Raw genomic sequence first — 13445 nt, forward strand, 5'->3', positions numbered from 1 at the left:
ACCATTGATTTTTTTTAAGTTAACCTGAAACGACGAAACGTTGCGCAAAAGTGAGTGTTTGAAATGGCAGTTGATTGAATAATTCCAGACAATGTCTACATACAGGGTTGATGAGTTTGTTTATTCGGGATATTTCATTAGTGCAAGGAATGATGCTAGCGCTGAGATTGCCAGTAAATTGCATATCTGCAGCATATTGAAAAGCACCTGGGTCTATTATCTTAGGTTAGCCATAACATTGCTTGGGAGTTTCGGCCTATAAGCATTCGCTTTAGTACAATGCGCGAATTAATGACAGGCACAACCTCCTACTTGGGCTGTCGCCAGTAACAGCCGCGGTCGGTTAAACCATCGCAAATATATTGATCACGAATCAATTTAAAAATACGGTTAAGAAATATCAAGAACAATGAGGCAAAGGAAAAAAATAGCGATTAGTCGTGCTTTGTGTATATAAAAATCACTGTTTTGGATAAATTAAAAAGACATTTTTAAAATAAAATGATCTAAAATTGTATCAAATTTAATTTCCAGAAATACTTGTTTTGTATACAACAAAAAAAATCGTGTCATACTTAGAGATTGCAATACCGGTAGTACCGATACCAGAAATACCAGTATTCAAACAAAAATCGACCGTCGATTCTACCGGTATTACAAATTAAAATACCGGTATTATCGATTAAAATATTTGTTGAACGATATCTCCATGGTTAAGAACTACCAAAACATTTGTGGTTTGCTTTGGCTCCTGATATACAAATTTAGGAGACTTCCAGAAGGGGTCGATCAAAAATGACGTTTTACAATTCTTATGGTTCTGAAAAAAAAAGATTTTTAAAAACTTTCTCTCTGATATTGTAATAAATTAATGAAAGTGTATAAATAAATGGGGAAAAAATGTTTTTGAAGACTTATGTCCTAATGATTTTATTAGTACTCGTAGACAACACAATAGAGGATCAGCGTATAAAGTACTTTTAGAGGTACCTGAATGTAAGGAAGATTGTTGAAAAGCTTCTTATTTAATATATTTAAATTTAATGTTCTGACTCTTAAATTATTGGGTTTTTACGCAATACTTGCAAGCATGAATCAACATTGAACAAGATATCACAGCGATAACTTAGCAATAAGGCATTTGGTTAGACTTTAAATAAATAAACATTAATCAAATTGCTGACTAAATAACATTTAAAGACAATACACACATTATGGAAATCAGGTATAATTATATTAAAATAAAAATAAAATTTTTAATTATACAAAAAAAATACAAAACATAATTACTCATGCTGGATTTTAGTTATTATTTTACCAATTAATTAAAATAATAATAATGATGTCGATAATACCGGTATTGACTGTTTTGTCTCTCTGTGATACCGATATTATAAATTCCGGTTTTATTGCAATCTCTAGTCATACCAAAATAAATACAAGCTAAATAATATGCTAACTTATTAAATTTACTTATACAATCTTTTTAGTGCCGATTATTTTAATTGCTGTTAATATAAGATCGATAAAGAGGCCACGTCAGTGAATAAATGAGCGCTCAATTAAAAAAATTATCGAGGTGCTTTTGCGAAATTTTCATATTGTTAGAGCTTTTAGGGTGCGACGGAAACTCGGGGGAGTTTTTCCGCCAGCGGTAAAGCTCGCTCAGTCATAGACTACTCTTCGTACGGGAAACATCTCCAACGTTCGCGTCAAACAAACTACGGAAACTTGTAATGTTTCAATCAAATATTTTTCGTAAATGCAGTGAGTAACTGCCTACATTTTTGTGCATTAACATCGCTTATCCAGAGCACTAATAAAGTGAGTATTATTTTTATTAATTAAAATATTTTGATTGTGTGTATATATATATATAAAAAAAATTATAAAATTTGTAAAGCATGTGATAAAGTACAAGTACATTTTTTTATTAGTAGTATTTTTACAAAAAAAATACGCTGATGCGTTTATATTGGGGTTTCTTTGAATAAACCGAACGTGTAGTGTGAGATGATTTGTATTTATATTACATAAAAAATCGTATTTCATACGCGTGACATTAAATAAATTATAGCGCCCTAATATTGAATTGTACTAATAATCTTAAATTAAATTTACAAAATAACACTATGCCGTTACGTTCTTAAAAAAATATTTTTTGGAATTATATGTGTTAGGAGTCTACAGTACTAATAAAAAATATCTATTTTAGATATTTTATCGTTGGTAAAAGTCCAGAACCATTTATTAAAAAAGCCTTAAATATTAATAATGCAACATATTTTATTTATATTTAAGAAAATTAACAGCTTATAAAATTGGCAATAAAAAAAATATTTTTCGTCACATTTGATTATATTAATTTGTTTTACAGATAACGTTAATTAATCTTTGTTTTAAAAATATAGTAAATATTATTACAATTGTATTTATTTTAAGCAGCATCATGTTATCAAAATGATAATAATTTTTATGCATATTTAATAATATATAAATAATTCATGACTAGATTCACAACGTTTTGTTTCTCATCTTGAAAATAATACTCAGTGGTTATTAAGAAAATATATTTTGCAAAACATTTTCTAGCTGTAATAAAAGCGAGTTTCATATAAAAATCGTAAGACCGGTTTTGTGAGAAAAATATTTACTTTGTTTGTCCTTTTGTATTCTTTAAAATAAATGTAAATATTTTTATTTAATTTCCATAGTATAGGGAAATCCTTTTCCTGGAAAAAAGCTTAAAGGTTATATACAGATTTATAGGAAACAAGCAGTAAATAAAATCTTTGTTAAATGGATTTATATATAAATCATAATATATTTAATTATATTTTGTAAGTAAAGTACTTAAATATTGATGTAAAACAATACTTCAATAAAAGCTATTTGACGTTAATAAATAATTGTATGTCACTATTGATACTTCTAATTTAAAGTTATGTCTATTGATCTTGAATATTGTAAGCATTATTGAGGATATTATTTTAATCCGTTCCAGGATACGAATTATATTGTACAATCCACACATTAATTGTATTTACATTACCGTATTTGAATATTAGATATTACATAATAATACAAGTACTATTCACTATTCTTGCAAATAAACTGTTATCTCAGAATTGTAATACCTAATCCCACATGTGATATAAATATCTCATAATACGCACGAATAATTAATACATTTAAATCTGTACAACACTATCGTATGTTTTTATATAAAAATAATATGTGCTTTAAACTTAAGTTATTAGGTTTTAATATTTCAACATAATTAAAATAAGAATATAGTTATATTCCATACATATAATATTTATTATGTAATCCATTTTTATTGTATTATATAAACGTGGATTTGATATATATTTTTTTTGATGTATGTTTCGGTTCAATATTTTATTCTTATCTACTATTTTTCTACGTCGAGACTATCAATTTTATTCACATTTCGTTCAAAAAAGGTTTCTTCTGAATATTAAGTTAAAAATGTAATGACATTTGTAAGGTCACGAACACACGTTTCAAGAAGATTAATTGAGCTTCGTTTGATTAGAAATTTAGATATTCATTCTGTGTAATATTGTACTATATTATACTATCAACTCGCCTTCAATAGAACATGTTATAAATATACAATACGATTAAGAGAGAAATTGATCAATTGAATAATGGCTTCCGTTAACTATTGTATTGCATTTAATAAAAAATAATTTATTTATTAAATACATTACTATATTTAAGGTGACTGAATTTATATAAACCCAACAGATTTAAGATGCTTTAAAACGTATTAAATATTAAAACACTGTAATATTTATAACAGCTGTTTGAAAAAAATATCTAATAAGAAAATTAAATACGCTAAGCTACTAAATCAAGGTCGCTATTAGCATCTAAGTATTCCAGAGATTAAGAAAAGCACTCAATATTGCGTTTCGCTTTGGCAATCTTGCGCTTTGCCCTCATATATGTAATATTCAACAATAAACCACCCTAACCGTAAGTCGTCGATAAATGCGCTGGAATTATATTGTTAGCATATAACTCTATTTATTAACAACAATATTGGTAATTATTAAAATAATAGAATTTTTGGCTTTTTGAGCTTGTGGTTATCGATAAACGCTCATACGTGTCGCCTATCGTCGTCGTTGATTCACGCGAGGTCTTATTATTAGTACATAAGGGTGACTAGTATTGAGTTATTTGGTTAATTATATGAATTTTTCATACGTACTGAGCCTTAAAAATTTAACTAAATATGTTTTATTAATCATTTATAAAAAAAATAATTAACCCGTTGTGTGTTAAGCTAATTTTTAACATTTGAAATGATTGGACCAAAATAAAATTCTGTTTATTACATAAAAAATATATTCATAATTATAAGCTTATATCATAAATAACATTTTAATCGATACACTTCTACCAATGAAATAGTTTATTTATTCCGGTGTGTTTTAATACAATAATAAAATGCACTTTTGTGCATTTTATTATTTTATCAAAAAGGTTGATAAAATAATAAAATGCACTTTTGACAACAAGTAACAGTCTGTCAAGTGTAGTTTATATAGCAATATTTAATAGCCCAACTTTTGAAGAAGAAATCGTGCAATTTAGAGTCGCGCATTGTCGTGCAAGAGAACTGGTCTTTTTCGATTATCTAATGCGGAGGGCAAATTTCACAGTTCTTGGTACCTTTGAATTTAAGTGCCGAGTGGTGTGATTTTGCAGCTAGATAAACAGAAAAGCTGGTGTGTCGAGTGACAATCGTTCGTCTAATAATAGTCAAGTGGTTCTTCAAATTGTATTTCGTGTGCGTGGTTGTCGTGAGATATTTTATATCGATAGTCCGAAGAAGCTTTATAGAATTTATGGCGATTAATGCAAGCGATTGAGAATGAATCGCATTATTTATAAAACACACCTATAAAAGTAAGCGCCTATTAGATAGAAGGCGTCTTCAGTGGTCCATTATGGCACTCAGTACATACGGCGTATGTCTTGATTTATACAATGGGTTAAGTTTTTATAGCTGTGGTAGTGGGTGATTATTAGTGTCTTTTAAAAGTTTGTGGTAATTGTGCAATATGGGGTGTTCTGCACATTTTTTTTATCTTATGTTGTTAAACCTGCTCTTTCATTAATTTTTAATCAGATTTATTTTTAATGTTTAAAATTAATAATTTATTACTAAATATATCATACGTAAAATATAGTATTCATTAAAAATTATTGTTTTTTTAGTGTACATATTTTTAAAATAAATCAATATTCATTAAATATGTAATAATATTAGAAGAGAAAGAATTTTTAAATGACATAAAATGTTTTTTAATTATTTAAAAAAAAAATTAGAAGAGAATAAAAGGGTATATGTATTGCGTTTTTCTACCTGCTTTGTTCATTTGAGTCCAAAATTTTTTAATCTGTACTAGTGTATATTATATTTGTGTTTATTATTACTATTATAAAAAATGATTACCAGATACATATGCAAATCGGTTGAATAGGTCCATGACACTTTTTAAATATGCATGAAGGGCTGATCAATTAGCTCCATTGCAATAAATGTCCTCTTTGTCTAACTTTTTAATGCGATCAAGAAATAGATCGTTTATGTTAAATTGTTCTTTGAACATCCAAATCTTGTAATGAAGTTTGTCGTTATCGATTGAAAAAAGACGTACACTACCCTCTTAAGTTTTAAGGCTCTTTGGAAAGAAAATTTGCACGATTCCTGACATAAACGCATCATTTTAAAAATCGTTTAAAACTACGTTACTTTCTTACATTTCATATTTAATTAAATTTGAAAATATAGTAATAAATCTAAATTTATTGTTATTAATTCGAATAATGTTAACATAAAAAAGATGAAATGAAAATTTAATTTAAAAAATAAAAACGTAATAATTTTTCCAGAAAGCTAATAGTATGTTCATAGAAGCGTAATTCAGAGTAAGTTCGTTATACTCCTCTTAATAAATTAATTGACTAAAAATGGACGAGAGCCACTTTAAGTTGCCTTCAAAAAACTTTAATAAATATTATATTTATTATCTAGTTAATGTTAGTCCATATTTGGCTTAAATCTTTCTGTTATTTTTTCCAGTTATGAAATATCAATATTTGTGTATGGTATCAGTAGCGTAACGAGAAGTATCCGGCTTCCGAGCAAGCATGTAAATTGGACTTATAACTAACCTTCCACCCTCATATTCTAGATTATAATTAAATTATATTGCTCTTAGATATTTCTATTAAATAATTTAAAGTATTATTATTTATGTTGTTTATTTAATTAGATTAAATTTTGAGAGCTATTTGCCTTAAATAAAATGCATCACATTTTTTGCACCCGCGGCCTTTTTTTACGCAGCCTAATAGATCTTTATATTTTTTATAATTCAAATAGCTATTATTAAGTGCAATATATAAATTAGTAAAAATACACTTTTAAATAAAAACTATTATGCAGTACCAACAAATCAAGCAATATATTTATTTTTTAAACTTAAAATAAAAAAATAAAAGTATATTATCAACCCAAATACACTTCCATGCTTTATAAAAAAAAAAAAATTCAAGACAAAAATCTTGCTTATCTAATTAAATCTAGCTATCTTATATATAACAAAGACAGCACTTAATTGGTAATTTATCTCAAATTTTCGAATTGCGTGCTAATTTAAATCTATTTGTTTTAGTTAACCTTTAATGTGCTAGGTGCGGATAAATTCGAGTTAAATGCGTAAATCGGATTTATCCCACGCTCAATAAAAAAATGATAGATTTTTTAAGTGACGAATTTATTTTTATAAAATTCACGTAATTAATCAAAAAGTAAAAGATTAAATTAAATATTTAATCTTGAAGGTAAATATATTTTCAGCATAGAATGAATATAAACTTATAAGAAAAATCTTAATTAAATCTTTAAATTTATTTTTTACTGTATAATGACTTTTGTGAAAATTATACTACGTGGTAAATTAAACATTTCTCTTTTGATTTAATACTAAAGTAAATTTTAAATTAATGGGTTCAAAATAATTTTTATTATAGTGGTTATGTTATTATGAATTTATTAAAAAGACATTGCTTTTATAAATGTATTCACCATGCTTAAAAAGTCATCTTTTAAAATTTAGCTGGCAGAGTAATAAGAGTTAAAAATAAGTTTGCGCTTTGGAAAATATATTAGTTAATCTGTTACTGGATCAAAGTACTTGAAATTAACTTTCATCTCTTGTTCTTGTATTTTATATAGCGCTAAATGTCCTTCAACTTATTTTCAACACTTTTTATTTTTATACATACACATTAAAATATATCAGTATAAAAGACGTCTAAATAATCGATTACAGATATATTTACGTGACTACTAGAAACACATTTTAGAAAAAAAAGCTGATTATTTTACTTTTACTTTTACTTTTAAATATTTAGGAAATAGAGTGTTGCTCACAAATTGATGTATGATTTCAGTGCCATGAAGAAGTAATGACGCAGAATTATTTTTATTTCATTTAATGAATGTTTATGCCAAACCTTAGCTAAAGCCTGTGTTCAAAATTGCCTAAAAATGCTGCATAACAGTATCATTTTTTCCAGATTCTTAAATATTTTTGTAACAATTATTTTTACCTGCTTAATCATTGTTATATTTGTGTTCTACAGCATTAAATAGTTATTTATTACCTGTAAGCATTTTATGATCCTGCACCTGACAAGTGCAGGTTTATTCAGCATTTAAAATGGGTTCAAAGATTTTTTTTAAATGTTTAAAATATAAAAAAGTATTTATTGTACTGAATCTTTATATAAACAATGGATAATATAATATATTAAGATTGACAAACCATAATATTTTTTATATTATTTTAATAATAAAAATACTTTGCCATTAGTTAAATTGCGTTTTAGAGCAGTAAAGGGTTATTTGTAACCCATAAGCATCTGGTGATCTTGACAAGAACAAATTTATTAAAATTTACTTAAAGAGCAAATTGATTTTTATTGCTAAAATTTTCATCTTTTTTATTATTCTCAGGATTCATATGTGTCGTAAATCATCAATGATCCTGAAATTTATTTTTTTATAATATATTGTATATTTGTAATTTATGGTTAGCTTTGTTTTTGATTAAAGTCTATAATTATGATTATCAAATATATTAAAAAAATGTGTTATTCTTTGTATTAAAATCATATTTATAAAAAAATGCCACTTATTTTTACATATGTTCAAAAAATTATAATCATAAGCTAGAACCGAAAACTAAGCAAAAAGTTGAATTAGGATGTACTATATAATATAATTCAGCATTAATCATTTAAAATATATGTGAATATTTAGATATTTATAATTTTTTAAGTAAATTGACACATAAACTAAGTGTTTTATGTATTTTAATATTTAAAAATTAAATTCAATTAAAATGTAACATAGTATATTATTGACTTGTTTATGTTATGAATATAGATTATGTGAGGAATTTTTTGATAATAATAGATTGCCTGTGAGATGTTTAATATGGATATTATCACGATGTTTATTGTACGATTTCTTGAAGCTATGCAGATACAAAATATTTATAAATACGAGTATTTTAATTATAGTGATAATTTGATCTTATATGCAATTTATATATACATATAAATTAGATGTAAAACTCTTTTAATTAAAATTAAATTTAAGTAAGTTTAATTTAAACTTAACGAAGTGTGTTGGCGTGTATTGATTCGTTAGTCTTATTTAAACAGGATACGGGTCTAATGAGGTTCTTTGTGAGGGCAATGACAAAGAATATTTATTATAATTATACAGTTGTAGTTACACGAGTACTAATCTTTTTCAACACATTTTCTTATCTCCTTAAACATATGTTTGCTTTGTATACGAACTTTACCGTTACACAAAGTTATTTAAATCACAGTTACTGTTAGTTCAGGACTTCAGAAGTATAGAGTTTCGCATTAAATATTAACACAAAAAAACCTTATCGAAAAGCTGCGGTTAAAAGCTCCCTATCGCTATACAAACTTTTGGCATTTTAAGTATACACATAAGGTCATAAAATATTTATAATCGATACATAACCGCTTGCGATTCTTTAACGGATCTTTAAGTAAAGATTTGTTCGATGTTTTAAATTATTTATGAGCAATGAATTTATTTAAAATTAAATACATTTATATCATATCAAACGTTATTATTATTATTATTAAATGGAGTATTTAAGAAATTAAAGGAATATTTGATCGTCGAAAATATGCATATTTTTATTGTTTTGATAATGAAATTGCGGAATTTCGACGGCCATACGTTTGATATCAAACCGACAGCTTGTATATCCAAAAATGATTTATACAAACTGCCCGCATAAATTCTCTTTAGCTATGTGTCATCACTATGTACGCGTGTTTTGTCAATATATTTTAGTACACAGAAAAGTATGCTTATACACGTAAAATATTAATGTATGTTTATTCTTTGAAAGAACGATATTTGTATTATATAATCCATTACAAAGCTAATAAACTCTTAATAAATATAATTTTTAAAGATATCTTTACAAGAACTGTGAGCTTTTTAATACTAAAAAGATCATTAGTGATAAAATACCCAAATCATGTACGTGCCGTAGCATAATTATTAAGAATTTACCAAGTCTGTCTCTAATATTCTTTTTTAAATGAAATTTCTGAAATAATTAGATTTTGTGATATTGTAGCTATTTTCAGCGTTTGAAAAGCCTAATTTGTTGTGAAGCCTTTACTTTTCACGAGATAGGCTATTTCACGCAACGAGATTTTTTTATGAATTACCCTTAAAATGAACCGACATTTTATCTCTCTCGCTTCAGCGTTCACATGAGTTAAAATAGCAAGATTTATTTTATATATTGTATATTTTTGTGTTAAAGGTAAATGGAATACTACACTTTCCACTTTTATCTTATATGCTGATTGACAAGCTTTTAAGCTCTCTGCAAGACAATATATAAACTATAAATCATGTCCAATTATGTGATTCACAATCACTTTGAAGACGATATAAGAGTGATAATATATAGAAATGTCTCGTTAGTTCCAAAATTATTTGATTGCATAGCGTAACAGAATATTATATCATATGAAACGACTAACTATTTCATTGTTTATTTGTTACATTGCTATGTAATCCACGTACGTAAAAGTTAAACAGAAAATTATATTTATGTTTGTAATGCTAATATTTGACAAAGTTTATATACTGTATGGTAATTTGAGTAGTAGAAATAAATGTTCGTACAGCTCCTAAATAAATGTGAAGATTCACTCAAAATCTCATCCAGATTATGCATTCACACTATAGAAATACATATAATATAAATTAATATTTAACAAGTAGCTCTCGAATATAATTTTAATTTATTTTAGAAAATATAATACGTTTAAAACACCTTCTTGTTTATTATTAAACAAAGTCATATCGATTTTAAATTTAATGAGCCTGAGAAAAAGTTAAATCTCGCACCTGGTTTATTTTATATTCACAATTGAAGAAATTAAATCATGAAGTTCGGGTTTTTCGCTAAAATGGGACTTCACCGCGAGAAGCATTTTAACAGCTTAAGTCACAAAGTTTTTGATGTAAATAAGAAAGGATTAAAATATGTCACCTTGAAAATATTTGAGCTTACCATTAAAACGGCAATTTGAAATTGGTCGTTCCACTAAAGAGAAGCAGAAAACAAAATTTTATATGGAAGGGGCTATGAATAAAAATACAGAAACTCAGGCAACTAAAAAACACATGCTCTTTAATACACTTAAACTTCGAGAGCTCTCTGGCCTGGTATTTATTCAAGAGAAGGTCGACCAAACTTAAGGTCATTGAAATCGCCGCTTCTCTCTTCGCATCTTCTGCTCTAGCATGATTTCCGTAATCAAGAGAGAACCTGCTTCAAATATGCTTAAAGACTACGGACGCACCCATTTGAAAGATTTCCCAACTGTTGCATAACAAATTTGTAGGGATCTCATTATTGAAACTCGCGTTAATTGACAGGATCAAACATGATCATTCATAAATAATTGAGTGAAACATGACAATACAAAGGACCACACAAAGACTCTCGTTACGACTAGAAAAAGAAAGGATTCTTCGGAATATTTATTTGTTGTGCAACGGTCACGGGAAACAGTATATCACCGAGAGACAAAAAGCACTGTAAGCTTCAAATTACACATATTTCCTTGTTCTAAGAGGCGAACGCAACGATTGGCTGGATGATCACTGCATGATTGTCATATGTCAGCAAGCATTTCAGCCCTGAATATTTTGGACCGGTCTCCAATGAAGAGAGGAAAGACACCGGCAGACACTCGAATACACTAGCATATTCATGGACGCTCACATTCTGAGAGAGATTCCACTATGCGAGCACTGCAGCAGAGAGAGATCAAGTTTTGCTATTCTGTCGCTGTCACACTAATCAGGATCTTCCACTGACATCATCCATCCGCCAACTCCTCCACCACTGTTCGGAAAAAAACATCTCGCTCATAAATAGTAACGTAATGTATGTATTACTCAAATACGATAGTTTTATTCACGTGTTATGTTTTGTTTTCAACGATTTTATTGAACAATAAAAAATAAAATTAACTTATAAATATTTTAAGCAATGACATTTAGTCGTTAAAATTATATAAATAACTAATAATAATGCAAAGATCATAAAAAAATAGATTATAAAAGACGATTTTAATATAAGAATATCACTCTTTCTCTCGTAAATAATCACATTTTTTTGACAAGCTTTGTTTTATAAAGGTTTAATACATATTAAGTATTATTATTTGTTAAAATTATTTATGATTATATATTAAAATATTTTATTTCCTAAAACTAGACTTAATAAAAAATCAAATTTGGGGTTTAAATCTATATATTTATGATATATATTTTTATCAAAAAAATTGATTATACAGTTATAACACTTTTGATAGTTCAATATCATTCGTACACGTCCTTGTTTATTAATCCAAGATCACATTATTTTTACTATTAAAAAATAAAAATTCACATCGTATCTGATATGTAAATTCGTAATTTAAGTCTCACCACAAACAAGCGCAATGCCCTTAAAAAATCCACGTACAAAGTGCTTGGGATAAATTTTCTCTGAAGACGTTTTACTAGAAGCTGTATTGTATTTGCTATACGATACTTACACTATGACCTTGCAGAGAGTTCAGCGAACCATGATGAACACTTGGGTTAATACTTTTAACATATTACTGCTTCCAAGTTAAAAGTTTTAGTACAAACTTCGATCTCTGCTAATTCGCAAAGGGTGCGGGATATTGAATTAAAAGTTCTTCTTATAATCACACAAGAATACACACATGCACGTGCAAATATACTTTAACAAACACTGAACGAATAATTCATTTACGATTATCATTTTAATATGAGTTGAACCTCATTAAACTCCGAAAAGGTCACTCGGAGTGAGTGGTAAAATGAATTACTGATTACGCACAAAGTCAAAGACGAAAGGTAGCACAGAAGGAAATAAATGAAAAATTTAATATGCTTCTCATCTCGTGTTTATTTTATAATAAAAAAAATCTTTTGAGTTTTCTAAATATTATTTAAATCATATTCACGTTTCTAATATTATTCAACCCAATATGAAATTGCATCTTCACAATAGTATTGATACAACTATAATATTGGACGAAAGCTATCGGTTTCATGAACTATCCGGATACCAAATACCAAAACATCCGCTGGAGAAATATATTATATTATATTTAACATATATGGTTGAATATTGACAAGCTCCAAAGAGTTTCATTCTTATTTTTGATTACACTTGTACAAAACGTAAGAGCAATATCAGACACATTATTTGCATATCTTTGAACAAAACTGTGCATTATTTATACATATGAATATTTTGTTACGAATTTGTCTTTTTAATGTTAGCCTATGTTTGTGTTTAAAAATAAATGTTACTTCTCAATAAATAAAAATATAATATAAAACAATCAAGAGCAATGTACATTTCAAACAGTCAATCAAACATGATAATACAATTACTGATCTAATGACCAAACATTATTTTTTTTATCATGGTTAAATATAACTTTTAATATGACACGCCTGCATTTCATGTCAAATTTGGCAGTCTAATTTTATGTATACAAACCGTCGGTTTAAAATAAGACCGTCATAACTCAAAAATAATAAAACGGCGCACTTAATATTGTAGCTGTAAGAAATTTATGGTCAAAATCTATGAAAGTACACACAGACATACAGACAGGATTAAGTATAAAAATATGTTTGAAAACAGCGTCGTTCATGTTCAAACATGTCCATTAAAAATTAATGTTTTTAATTTATATTAGCTACAAAGTAAAATGGATGGTTG

At 27.1% G+C, this 13445-nt stretch overlaps 2 protein-coding genes across 5 annotated transcripts in view; one reads left to right on the forward strand and one right to left on the reverse strand.

Annotated features, from left to right (window-relative positions):
- Positions 1 to 13445, reverse strand: part of LOC148228059 (uncharacterized) — a 339858-nt gene that overhangs the window by 33968 nt on the left and 292445 nt on the right. The window lies entirely within an intron of this gene.
- Positions 1686 to 13445, forward strand: part of LOC148228060 (RYamide receptor-like) — a 73819-nt gene continuing 62059 nt past the window's right edge. The window contains exon 1 of the mRNA XM_088200998.1: positions 1686 to 1824. The gene's annotated coding sequence lies outside the window, so the exon portion shown is untranslated. The remainder of the gene's footprint in view (positions 1825 to 13445) is intronic.

Source organism: Plectrocnemia conspersa, unplaced genomic scaffold, assembly GCF_051122295.1.
Source record: "Plectrocnemia conspersa isolate PC_06_02 unplaced genomic scaffold, ASM5112229v1 ptg000012l, whole genome shotgun sequence".
NCBI classification, from domain to species: domain Eukaryota; kingdom Metazoa; phylum Arthropoda; class Insecta; order Trichoptera; family Polycentropodidae; genus Plectrocnemia; species Plectrocnemia conspersa.